Source organism: Pogona vitticeps, chromosome 1 (genome assembly GCF_051106095.1).
Source record: "Pogona vitticeps strain Pit_001003342236 chromosome 1, PviZW2.1, whole genome shotgun sequence".
NCBI classification, from domain to species: Eukaryota; Metazoa; Chordata; class Lepidosauria; order Squamata; family Agamidae; genus Pogona; species Pogona vitticeps.
Genome location: NC_135783.1, coordinates 354,140,656 through 354,153,175, shown reverse-complemented (window position 1 = coordinate 354,153,175; position 12,520 = coordinate 354,140,656).

Sequence of the window (12,520 nt, the reverse complement as noted above, 5' to 3'; positions counted from 1 at the left end):
GCCCAGAATGGTTCATTAGGCATAGAATCCTGGAACAATGGGGTTGGAAGAGGGCCTCGAAGGACATCGAGTCCAACCCGCCCTGATCAAGGCAGGAATCCAAATCAAAGCAGATCAGACAGAGGGTTGTCTAAATTTCTCTTGAAGGCCTCCAGCGTTGGAGCGCTCACCACCTCCCCCTGAGGTCACGGGTCCCATTGTCGTACTGCTCTAAGAGTTAGGATGTTTTTCCTGAGATTCAACCGAAATCTGGCTTACTTTAACTTAAGCCCATGGTTGCGTGTCCTGCACTCTGGGATGACTGAGAACGCATCCTGCCCCTCCTCTGTAGGACAGCCTTTCAAATGTTTGAAAAGGGCTATCCGATCACCCCTCTGTCTTGTTTTCTCAAGGCTAAACAGGCCTAATTCTTCCAGCCTTTCCTCCTAGGGCTTGGTTTCCAGCCCCCTAATCATCCTTGCCGCCCTCCTCTGAACTTGTTCCAGTTCATCAGCATCTTTCTTAAAGTGTGGTGTCCAGAACTGGACACAGTACTCCAGGTAAGGCCTGACCAGTGCATAATAGTAGGGAACTAGTACATCACGGGTTTGGAGGCTGTTGGTTCTGTTAAAATAGCACTTGCATTTTTTGCAGTCACATCTCGCTGTGGGATTATATTCAGTTACAGTCATGGCCAAAAATATTGGCACCCTTGCAATTCTGTCAGAAAATGCAACTCTCCTCTCAGAAAATGGTTGGAGTTGCACTCGGGCTTGATTTCCTTCAGAAAATGGATAGGTTTGTTCTCCTTGCAGTCCAGGGGACTCTCAAGAGTCTCCTCCAGCACCACAATTCAAAAGCATCAATTCTTCTAAAATCTTGGAAATCACTAAATAAAATCACTAACTGAGAATACCAGGGCTGGATCTGGCCTCAGGCCCTAACGTTCCCTACCTCTGTTCTAGAGGACCTCAACCAGAGCAAAAATAAAAATAAAAATACAGGCTAGAAGGGCAGCCAAGGTGATTTTGATTCCATCCCGGTTCAAGTATTGGAACTGCTCCAATAGTTCAAACTTCTTCAGCAACTCAAAGACAGAAAGAGTTGGGACAGACAGTAGTCATCACGAGATGCTTCTTTCCTGGAAAGGGCAATTGTCTGTATCAATGATTTTTTTTTAACAGCTGACAGAGTGTCTTCCACCGGTATTAGCAGCAGCTGCCTCTGCCTGGCGCTGGAAGCCTAAAGCGGGCTGGACTTTGGCCAGCCCAGTCTTTTCAACAAAGACGATTTCAGGATTCTTTTGAGCGAGCCATTCGCCCGCTGAACGGCCCAGCCTCGGAGCTGGGTAGAATTCGAACCCAGCGTTCCCGCCTGCATTGACAGCACTCTGCCCCCTCCCCCCACACACACAAATGCCAGACAGATGGAGAAAGGCCACTGCGACGCGACTCCATCTAACAAAAACCTGGCTTTTGCATAAAAAGGGCAGAAGGGAGACGCGCACCAGCTGTGTGTCCGATTCCCGGGTGAGAAATGGAGAAAGATACGGAGATCTGGACAGCTGAACCAGAATTGATCCCCGATCTTTATCCCGGCCACAGCTGCTTTCTGTTAATCATGCAGGAGGAAGATCTCCGGGCACACAGGAAAATGGGCCTGTATGAATTCATTTCTCACACCGGCCGGGACAGATCTGCTCCACGACAACAGCAGCCCGGCTAAATCCCCATTATTCACAAGCCACATTGGAACTGTGGATAATGAGGTTTTCCACAATAGCCTAGGGGCCAAAAGGCAGTCCTTTCAGCGGTGATGGAGTAAATCAGGAAGAAAGCCACCCTAACCCACCCCAAAGATGACTGGGAATATTGTATTGGGTCCTGGAAGCCGCTTCAATCCAGAAGCTTCTCATGGTAATGAGATTTTCGTCCTGGCATCCGATCCTATTTTGTTGGTATCTCGCACCTTATCGGAGAGATAAAATGTATAAAAACAGAAATGACGAATGCTTGAAACGCTCACTATTGAAGGCCGGTTTTCTTCTTGTTTGCTGGAATAATCCAAAACGGGGTTTCGGGGAAGGAAGATCGTACCGATATAGCTCATCAAATGACTGGTTATACAATGGCTTTGAGCGGGAGCGTGTTCTGCTTGGAGAAGTGAAGGAAGTCGTTTGAAATTAACCGTGCAAGACAGTATGGAAATTGCTCACGGCCGTCGAATGTTAATCTTGGAATGGGGAGAAACAGTGTGAAATCAGCCCCTCCGCATTTGAAGAAATGACCGTTTCCAGCCCAAATTAGAGATGAGAAGACCTGCAATATACTACAGGGGCAATCCGTTCTGACCCTTCCGTGGATGCTGGAGAAGGTGGATAACAGCAAGCACTAGGATAATAGCAAACAACATACATAGCATGGTCTCTGGCGCCCTCTAGTGGTCAGCCCTATCAACACCCTATTTAGAAATAAGATTTTATATTTTTTAAGGATGTTTCTTATATTTTCAGACCGTGGACAAGTGAATCAGCAGATACTGATCCCTCATATAAGGGGGCCCTGCTGTATCTTAAATGTTGTTGTTGTTCTTTAGTCGTTAAGTCGTGTCCGACTCTTCGTGACCCCATGGACCAGAGCACGCCAGGCCCTCCTATCTTCCACCGCCTCCCGGAGCTGGATCAAATTCATGTTGTTCACTTCGATGACCCTGTCCATCCATCTCGTCCTCTGTCGTCCCCTTCTCCTCTTGCCCTCACTCTTTCCTAACATCAAGGTCTTTTCCAGGGAGTCTTCTCTTCTCATGAGATGGCCAAAGTACTGGAGCCTCAGCTTCAGGATCTGTCCTTCCAGTGAACACTCAGGGTTGCTTTCCTTCAAGATGGATAGGTTTATTCTCCTTGCAGTCCAGGAGACTCTCAAGAGCCTCCTCCTGCACCACAATTCAAAGGCATCAATTCTTCGGTGGTCAGCTTTATTTATGGCCCAGCTCTCACTTCCATACATCGCTACTGGAATGTCCATGTCTGAGCAGAGATTCAAATGCCTCCTAACATCTTAAATGTTAGAAGACATCTAACTCTAATCCTACAAACTTTTCCGATCTCCTGTCCTTTACATAGCTACCTAGTGTGGTGTAGTGTATAGAGTGAGGGATTCAAACCCAGGAGGCCTGGGTTCGAATCCCAGCTCAGACATGGACATTCATTTGTGAGGGAGTGGAACTGGTAAAGCCACTCCACAAATATCTCACGGACCACGATCCAGCACCCCAGTTTCCCTTTGCCCGGGCTCCTCCAGTGGGCGCCCATTCAGAGGCAGTGGGCCAGCTGCCCAGCCCTGCCTCGGAGGGGGCAATCCTCCGGAGGACCCTGGGCAAAGGGAAGCCAGGGCGCTCACAGAACAGCTGTGCAAGCGAACCACACTGAACCGCCGAACAACAATTCGTGCCCATCTCTACTCACTGACCTAGAAAACCCTATTAGGGTCGCTATAAGTCGGACCCAACTTCATGACACGTAACGTAGCATAAGTCCTTTGCATATTAGCCAGCCTGGTTTCGGGACAGGTCAGGAGGAGTTAAACGCCAGCTTAGTTTGCATTTTATTTGCTTAAACAATTCCACTTAATGAGTGCTTTTCCAGGATGGTGGATTCGGGTTGCTGCAGTCCAAATATTTATAGGGTTTTTTTCCCTTAAGTTCTTCCCTGAGCTATTTTATTTATTTATTTATTTATTCAAGTTTTACCCCGCCCCTCTAGACAACGTCTACTAACCTGCACAATTCTATTATATTCCTTTTTCTCTAAGCCTCCCTTCACATTTTTTGTTAATCAATTGTAACAGAAAGTAAGATTTCCAGAATAAACATGCAAGTGACATGTTGTATTGCAAAAAAAAAAAAAAAAAGACAGGAATAAAGTTGACGTCTTTATGTTTCAAGAAATGCACCAGCACAGAACGGAGTTGAGACGCTTACCTTTCCATCTGGACTAAGCATGGAGACGCATTTCCATAATCACCTTCTCCTAAGACGCTTATTATTGTTTACAGCCTATGAAGAAAGATATTCAAACGTTAAGAAGAAAAGCTATAAAAACAGATGAGAAGCTTCTGGAGAATACGTCTAAAGGATCTACAGAGACTGTGACTTGATTATAATTAAAAGGATACGAAATCTCATTATTTCTATGCAACCATGTGCCAGCCTGTGGCAGCTTTTGATAATAAGGGTAGCTGGAGGTGTATGCTACGTAGAATCATATCATAGAATAACAAAGTTGGAAGGGGTCTCAACCACAGTCACTGCTTCCGTTGTCCTACTGTTCTAACAGTTAAGAAATTTTTTCCTGATAATCAGCTTCAATCCGGCTTCTTGCCGCTTGAGCCCATGGTTGTCCGTCCTGCACTCGGATGATTAGGAACAGATCCTGTCCCTTCTCTGTAGGACCATCTTTTCAAGTATTTGAAAAGTGCTATCCTATCTCTCCTCAGTCTTTCTTCCTGATAAGAGTTTCAGTAGAAAAGCAAAAATTAAAATGGTATACTAAATAAATGAATTTCATTTCGGGTCTGTGCCGGACCACAAAGTTAGAATGGGAGCAACATCTTTTTGAAACAGCACCTTATTTCCCCCACCACCCCACAACTTGCCATGAAGAGGTGGTCTTTGGTGCAGATACTCGTGATTTTAAGCTCTTTAAATTGTATTTACCGCCAAACAGGTACCTCCGTGGCCTTGATGCAGCCCTGATGGGGTGCTTGAAAGCTAAATTCCCTCACCAGTGACTAGACGTTTTCTTTCCCAGCTATTTGAATTTCTCTGGAAGAATGAGAGACGTCTTTGAAGTGGGAAGGCTACGAGAAGCCGGGAGGGGCAAAAGGAGTGTAATTCGAGTCCACATTGGGTTTCCTTTGGGTCAGATCCTGGAAACTTCCCTTCTTTGGACTCTGCCCCTCAGAATCCCCCGGCCAGAAGTTGGCTAGGGGATTCTGGGAGATGTGGTCCAAAAATGTAACATTTCCTAGCCCCGATCCGCTTCCTCGTGTTCAAATGGACATGATGGAAGTCCTAGTCTGGGCTTTACCGATACCCGATATTAACCAAGGAATTGCGCTGACCGATGCAATGGAAGTATAGCCAGATGACCACTAGAATAGATGCAGGTTTTTATTTCTATTGTGTTCTCGGGAGCGCTGCTCAGAAATGGTCTTCCATTTGCTCATGTTTTCCCCGGTTTGGTCTCTGCTGCTCAGGTAGCTGAGCTGAGCCACCTCCCAGCGCTCCACCTGCTCTGAAGGCTGGCCCCAAGTGGGCGGGTGCTCTCTGTGGCCACACCCATCGGCCTTTGATGAGCCCCGCCCCCTGGTTTAGAAGGCCCCACCTCCTTGCCTGGGAGGGTTCCACCCAGAATCAAGCTCTTCTCCTCTATTTATTCAAAGCTCAGGTTCTTGCTTCATTGGTGGTTGGACTTTGTGACCCCTGAGGTCCCACAATGGCATGATTCTGAATGAGCAGGATTGGGCCCTGAGTCAAGAGGTTCCTGATCCCATCCAGAAATTTCCCCGTCCTGCGGTCACGTCTGCCCTGAGCCATCCCTGCCTTGAAACATCTCAGAGGGCATTTAACAGCTTGCGCCGAACAACGGTCATGATTAATAAAACACCGCCCGCTGGCATTTAACAGCTTAGCAGGCTTGTGTGTTATCAGTTAACAACTTTACCTACCACCAGGAACTTTATACTCGGCCGGCCATTTGTAAGTTTATGGCCTGTGTTAATAATGCAGCTGTTCTCATCGGTGCCTAGGTGCACTGTGATCCCACCTCTCCTACCCAAGATGGAGTTCAAGGCTGTGGCTTGAATCCTGTATCGCCTGCGTCCAGGGACGTGGGTCGCAATTGGGGGACCCACGTAGATCTATTCACCTGAACAGACTCCTCTTCCTCTTCATTTCCTCCTTGTTATACCAGAAGACTTTCATGCAGTCACAGTTGGTGGAAAGGCAACTGAGGGTGTGATCACATGGGCAAATAGATCAAAATTTGGATCGCTGGTGGTCTGCTGGTACCCAGTGTGATCTATTTCGTGGCCATCACGCCACCTATAAGGAAAGGATCTCCAGCCGGACCCCAATCAGGGGCCCTGTTTTTTTTTTGGTCCAGCTGTAGGGCTACTACTTTCTGGGGCCCTGCTAGAGCGGGACGAGCGGGAGGGCTCCTTTAAAGGAGATCATCCCCTGAAAAAGTGACCCTTTCTGCAGCAATCCGACGGGCGCCTTTCCTACCGTCTGATGACCCCCAAAGGATAACACTGCGTACGCACGACAAAGAGGCAGAATCGTCAATAAACGCTCATGCTATCATCATGGTGTGGATTTTCAGCTCCTATATCAATCTTTGTCACTGTTTATACAACAGGCTTTATCCACTTATGGTAATTCTAGCCAAAGGGTTTTTCAGCCACAGATTTAATCCTCACATGTAATGACACCAGAGCGGTTCACAGTGAAGATGCAACCAAGGTGATATGTTTGCAGTTGAAACACCAGAATAAGAGGCAGCCACCTTTTTCAGGGTCACGATTGTATTGGCAGAAGAAAAAAGGTCCAGTGGCCCTGGAGGAAAAATACTGGGGGGCAGAGGTAGAAGAAGGTGATGCTAGTGGAGGATCTTCTGCAACAACAGCAGTGACACTCAGACTGACTCTTGTTAGTACTGTGCAGAACACAGCAATGGCAACCCACTGCTTAACCTTTCTTCCCTCCAATGTCCTACAATGAGACAATCCAAACTGACCTTTTTGGAACTCACGAATTCATTGGTGTTGTCATGTGCCCCCATATCGCCTGCAACCTATGGCAACCCTATGCATGAGTGCTCTGGCAAAATGTCCTCTCCTCAGCTTCCTTGCTCAGCTCTTGGAAACTCAAGCCGGTGGTCTCTTTTAGAGAGTCCCTCCATCTCATATTTGGTCTTCCTCTTTCTCTGCGACCTTCACTTTTTCCCAGCATGATTGTCTTTTCCAGAGAATCCCTTGCCCTCTCATGATGTGCTCAAAGTACAACAGCCTGAGTTTCAACCTCTTTTTTTTCCCCTCCAGGAATAGTTCAGGCTTGATTTGATCTAGGACCCCACTTGTTCATTTTTCTGGCAGGCCAGAGGATCAGAAGCAGCCATAGACCAGAATGTGCAAAACAACAGCATCTGGAGAAAGCTTGCTTTTCTGAAACTCCAGCGGGGTTGGGGTTGAACCAGCCGATTTCAGCTCGGCTCAGAGGAAATCAGGAAGTCAGAGGATGAGTGTAGATGATGCCATCGCCCTTTCCTACTTAGAAGGTCCTGGGGCTTTTCACCAGCAGACCCCGGGTTCACTACACGACCATCTTGAAATGGAGTTTGAAAGCATCTTCGTTTTCATCATGTCTCATGATGGTGTCCCCTTTGGATAAAAATTAGCTGGTTTTATCTTTCTTCCCTTGAGCTTTCCTCCTCTTTCCTCCACACAACAGCCCTGTGAGGTAAACCAGTTTGAGGGAGAGGGAATGCCCCAAGGCCAGCCAGTGACTTTTCATGACCTGGTGTGGAGAAAAAAAGGGTTCAAGAGGCTGGAATCTCTCTGCATCTCTGTACAACACCCTCGCCATTATACATGCCTGCCGAAAGAGTACCATTTATGTCAAATCAAGACTGCTATCATCATTGGCTCCCTTTGTCTCTTCCTTTGGCCTGCATGATTTTCCTGTTAGTAGGCATCCTTCAGTCTCAAGAGGCTATGGTAACGTGCTCTGTATGGATGTCTTGGAACAGTGTCCAGTGTGGCTGAGGAGGCCGATTCGAGAGTGACCATCCCTTCCATGCTGAAGACAAATACAATACTGTCCCCTGTCCAGCTCCCTGATTTTGCTGCTTTCGGGACTGCCTTTTGGCCTCAACCTGCTGGACAAGGGTCTCTTCAAATTGGGAGAGGCCGTGATGCAACGCCAGCCTCCAGGCTGAACGCTCAGAGGTCAAGGTTTCCCATCTCTTGAAGTCCATTCCTAAGGCCTTCAGATCCCGCTTGCGGATCTCCTTGTATCACAGCTGTGGTCTCCCTCTGGGGTGCTTTCCCTGCACTCATTCTTCATACATGAGATCTTTTGGAAGATCTTTCGGAATCCGACCATCAGCCATTCTCACGACATGCCCGAGCCAACGTAGATGTTGTTGTTTCAGTAATGTATACATGCTAAAAATTCCAGCTCATTCTAGGACTATTGTATCTGGAACTTTGTCCTGCCAGCTGATGCTAAAAATGCATCGGAGACAACGCATATGGAAGGTGTTCAGCTTCCTCTCCTGCCGGGCACAGAGTGTCCAGGACTCACTGCCGTACAGGAGTGTGCTCAGGACACAGGCTCTATAGACCTGGAACTTGGTCTATGCCATCAGCTTATTAAGCCATGCTCTCTTTGAGAGTCTAGAGAATGTGGTAGCTGCTTTGCCAATGTGGCTTTTTCGCTGAAGATCTTGGACGATGCTGTGCATTTGCCCTTCTGGGCTGCCTTCCCTCTTGCAAATGCTCATGTCACTTTAGCAGACTCCAGGACTATAGCTGAGACTCATTCTAAGCTCTGGATCAGCTCCTACCTTTCACCTTGCAGAATATATTTCATTTTGCAAGAAGAAAGGATGGATGGAGTAGAACCTCTGTGGCCCTCCCGTATTTCTTAAGGCCAGCTTCCTTTACCAGGAATCAAGTCCCATGAAAGGGGGCCATGTCGGTACACACAGGTACACGCGCACAGTGTCTAAAGAGATGCTGCTATTCAGTTCTGACATGAAGACCCAATTTCGTGTCTAGCTGTTTTCCCTCAACACACACACAGGAGAATAGCCCCGTCAACTACCTTGCCCCAACATTCAGCTAGGGTGAAAAAGCTCTGAGTCCTTCCCTTTGTTTCAGGGAGGTAGCAGCCTCTGGTCTCAGTAGCTGGTAGCAAAGGCACTCGATGGGGCGTGCAGTTACCAAGGAGGCCAGCAAAACACGGTCTGGAGATCGTGGTCCTAGTGGGTAAGTGAGAAGACCCACCCTTATTGGTCCAGTACCTTCCAGGTGTCTCACAGAAGAATGTCCCCACAGGTGTACCAAGAAAGATCATGGGATCCTAGAATCATGGCTTTCGGGAAGGCATCTAAGGTCATCGACTCCAAGGCAGGAATACAAATCATAGTGGATCGGACAGAGGGCTGTCCAATTTTCTCCTTAATGCCTCCAGCATTGGAACGCTCACCACCTCGATGGTTTCATTGTCGTACTGCTGTAGTAGTTAAGAGATTTTTCCTGATATTCAGTCTAAATCTGGTTTCCTATAGTTTGAGCCTCTTATTATTTTTTTTATTTATTTATTTACTGGACTTATATACCGCCCGAGAACAGATCCTGCCCCTCCTCTGTACGATAGCCCTTCAAATATTTGAAAAGCGCTTTCATGTCTCTCCTCAGTCTTATTTTCTCAAGGCTAAACGTGCCCAATTCTTTCAGCCTTTCCTCCCAAGGCTTGGTTTCCAGCCCCCTGATCCTCCTCGTTGCCTTCCTCTGAATTTATTCCAGTTTGTAAGCATCCTTCTTGAAGGGCGGTGCCCGAAACTGGACACAAGACTCCAGGTGAGGCCTAACCAGTGCATAATTGAGGGGAACTAGTACCTCGTGGAATTTGGAGACTCTACATCTGCTAATGAATCCTAAAATAGCATTCGCCCTTTTTTGCAGCCACATCACACTGTTGGCTCACATTTGGCTTTTAAAAGATGCAGCAACCTACTGTACGTCTGCTTCCAAAAACAGTCCCCTGCAGGCAGCTCCCCAGATCTGAGCCAATAAGGGTTGCCAAGCCAGCTCTGATTCCAGAGCAAAAGGGTCTCAGCAAAATGGTTTCGGAAAGCAGCAACGGTAGATCTTTATTTCAGCCCAATCTCCTCTGTTTCCAAGGAGAGGAAAAGTAAGAGGAGCCATCCATAAAACCACCTTTCTTTCTCCCTCTCACTACGTGTCCCCTTTTATTCGAAATGTTATATTTGGAAGGTGAGACCAAAAAGACAACAAGGACCGCCAAGATAACTGAGTTTTCAAATTGAATACCAGAAGTCTCTTCAACGTAGGGAACGGACATGCTTGAATGTGGATTGATAGGATCATACGGTGCAGCGAAGCTCATCCAACCCCCATGATGAATACACTTACAGCCTCCTTGTGAGATGGCCCACCAGCTCCCTAAGCAGGCTGTCTGACGCTTAAACAATTTGTGTCAGTTGCACAGTGAGGAAAATACGGTTTGATCAACAGTGTATTTGCATTTTATTAAGCTGGGTTTTCCCGGCTGGATTGCAGTAGCTCTCCAGATGACAATTTGCAAGAGTTTGCAATGAGCACCAACTGCAGAAGCTGCTTCAAGGTGCTAACAAGATGCTAACTGGCAATTTCAGCCTCCTCTCCTTTTTCATTTATTCAGTTTTCCTAAGTGCCTTAGCAAAATGTTGTTCCAGTGCTGAATTTAAAAACAAAAACAAGGGACAGATTAGGAAGAAGATTAGTCTACCAACAGCTATTGTCTGTAGCAACTAACGGAACGCTCATATTTCATAGCAGTACTGGGAACATGCAATGAAAGGGAGCAGTTGTTGCTTTTGTGAACATACTGTGAGCTATCTAGAGGTGTTTGGCTGGCCACTGTGAAACGGTAGGACTAGGGGGGAGAGCAGGGCTGCAGAGGAAAACGCCACATGCTTGGAGACCCTATGGAAGAACTATGCTCCCTGTACTTTCCTCTTGCTTTGTCTGCAAAGGTTGGGGAACCTCTGCCACCTTGTGGCTAGAGGTGGTAACACAGGCTATGGAAAAATAAATACAGTATCCCCAAGGTCACAGATTCAGAGCTATAATGAAAAAGAAACACTGTACAGTGGTGCCCCGCATAGCGACGATAATCTGTTCCAAAAAAATTGTCGCTATACGGATTCGTCACTATGTGGGGCACAAAAAGCCCATAGGAACACATTGAAACCCCTTCAATGCGTTCCTATGGGCAAAAAATTCACCGTTCTGCGGAAATCCTCCATGCAGCCGCCATTTTTGCTGCCCGGTAAGCAAGTAAAGGGCGCGAAAACACTGCAGGCGGCCATTTTTTCCGGCAGCCATTTTGGAACTGCCGATCAGCTGTTTTTAAAACATCGTTATGCGATAATCGGTAAGCGAAACACTTACCGATCATCACAAAGCGATGTTTTGCCATTGAAAACATTGTTATGTGGTCGCTTTTGTGATTGCAAAAACCTCATCGCTATGCGGATTTGTCATTAAACAAATTGCTCATTATGCGGGGCACCACTGTATTTCTGTCCACTTCTCTTGGTGTTGTGAATACTTCCATCCAACATTCATGGCTCTGACTGAATTATCTATACCACTGACAGAGGCAGTTTGATTCTTGACAGCTCTTGCAAAAATCCGAATACATTTTAGCTTGACTTAGTAAAGGCACACACCGACATAATGTATTCCTCTGGACATATACAGAGGAAGAACGCACTCCTGCAGCCCCCTTAGAACATTAGGGCTGCAGCTGATCTGTGCAGGGGTGTTCAGCTGCCTCCGAAGACCTGGCGATGTCCAAAAATCAGCACTAGCGTTAGACCAGGTGATCCAATTCTGTTCTGTTTGGGCATGAGTGTCAGTACAAGTAAAAATTGATTTGGAAAGACTGGCTGTGAAACTGAGTACAATAACCCCAAACACTGGGGGGGGGGGGCACAAACTAACCCTGGTTAAATATCAGCACCTTGAGTTTCCTTGGACTGCACCTTTCCTGCCTGTTGAGCGATGGACCCCTTTGGCAAGAGCGTAGTTTTTGTCTGGCACAGGAAACAAGGCCGCTGCCTGGAGCCGTCCCTTCTTCAGGCTCTATTAAACCCTGTCTCTCTCTCTCTTTATGCACCATGCAGTCAAGGGGGAGAAGCCCCCAGCCCTCCAAAGCCACTTCCCATGATTTCTTGTTAGGGCTCTTTGTTCCGAGCCTCTGCCTCCCATCTGGCTCCAAACATTTCGGTGCTCTGTCCAAATTGTCCTTTTGACGTACCTGTGCAGAGAGAAACCTTTCTCCTAATTATTTTTTTGTTATGGTTGTGTGATGGTTTAACCAGGCAATGGACCAGGCACGAAGGTGCTTTAAATTCATGATGAATCGCTTTTGCATCTCTCCGGATCCATCTCGGCAGAAGGCTCTTATTTGCCCGTGCTTATGAAAAATCATAAATCAACCTGCTCTGCTTCACCCACCCCATCCACTTTGGGATGCAGCAGAGGACACCCCTCGCACGCAACTGGGAAGCACTTCCTTAAGGAAGATATTTCTTCTGCACCCACATCCAGATGAGACGTTGGCACTGCTGAGCCAGAAAAGCCAGGAATATCGGTCTCGGGGTCAGCCAGATCTCCTATCAGGTTCATTCATTCATTCATTCATTCATTCATTCATTCATTCATTCATTCATTCATTCATTCATTTT